This window comes from Lucilia cuprina, chromosome 6 (genome assembly GCF_022045245.1).
Source record: "Lucilia cuprina isolate Lc7/37 chromosome 6, ASM2204524v1, whole genome shotgun sequence".
Lineage (NCBI taxonomy): Eukaryota > Metazoa > Arthropoda > Insecta > Diptera > Calliphoridae > Lucilia > Lucilia cuprina.
This window is the reverse complement of record NC_060954.1, coordinates 28,848,588-28,849,402: the sequence shown is the minus strand read 5'-3', so window position 1 is coordinate 28,849,402 and position 815 is coordinate 28,848,588.

Here is an 815-nt window from a genome sequence, read left to right as displayed (position 1 = left end):
CTCAAAGATCTATCAGACGTTCTAAAGTCTTCAGTAGAAAAGACGATAGGCTGATAGGTCTAAAATCCTTAGGTTTCGAGTGGCATGCCCTACCGGCCTTAGGAATAAAGATTACCCTAACCTCTCTCCACCTTCTTGGAAGGTATCCCGTGAGGAGACACCTCTTGAAAATATCAGCTAGAAGTGCCAATGCGTCTTCAGGAATATTACAGAGCATGGCCGGAAAAACACCATCCGGACCCGGTGATTTATATGGGTCAAAAGTGTTCACTGCCCAGCCCAGTTTGTCCCTAGTGACTATTTCATCAATATGACCAGATGAATAACTAGAAGCCCCAGGTCCTTGGACCCCTTGACTTAAGTCCCTATCATCTATATCAGCACAACCTGTGAAGTGAGTTTCCATAAGCAAAGAGAGTGTCTCCGAGCTAGACTCCGTCCACGAGTTGTCTTCACGCTGAATGTAACCTAAGGCCTTGGGGTCTTTGGCTAAAATTCTACGGAACCTAGACATGTCATTCACGTTGCCACAGATTCACAGTAGTTCCTCCATGATATCTGTTTTGCTCTTTTGATCTCTCCCTTATACTTATTGAAACTCACTTTGTAGTTGTTCCAATCTTCTGGAAGTCTAGTAAGCTTTGCCTTATTAAACAACCTTCTAACCGTCGACCTTTGATCACGTAGTTCCCTAGTCCACCACTTAGGTTGCTTATGCCTACCCGGAAATCTCAACGGGCATGATAGCTCATAGCTCTCCGTTAACACACTGGTAAATTTGTCTACAACCTTATCCAATTCGAGGGACCGCAGAA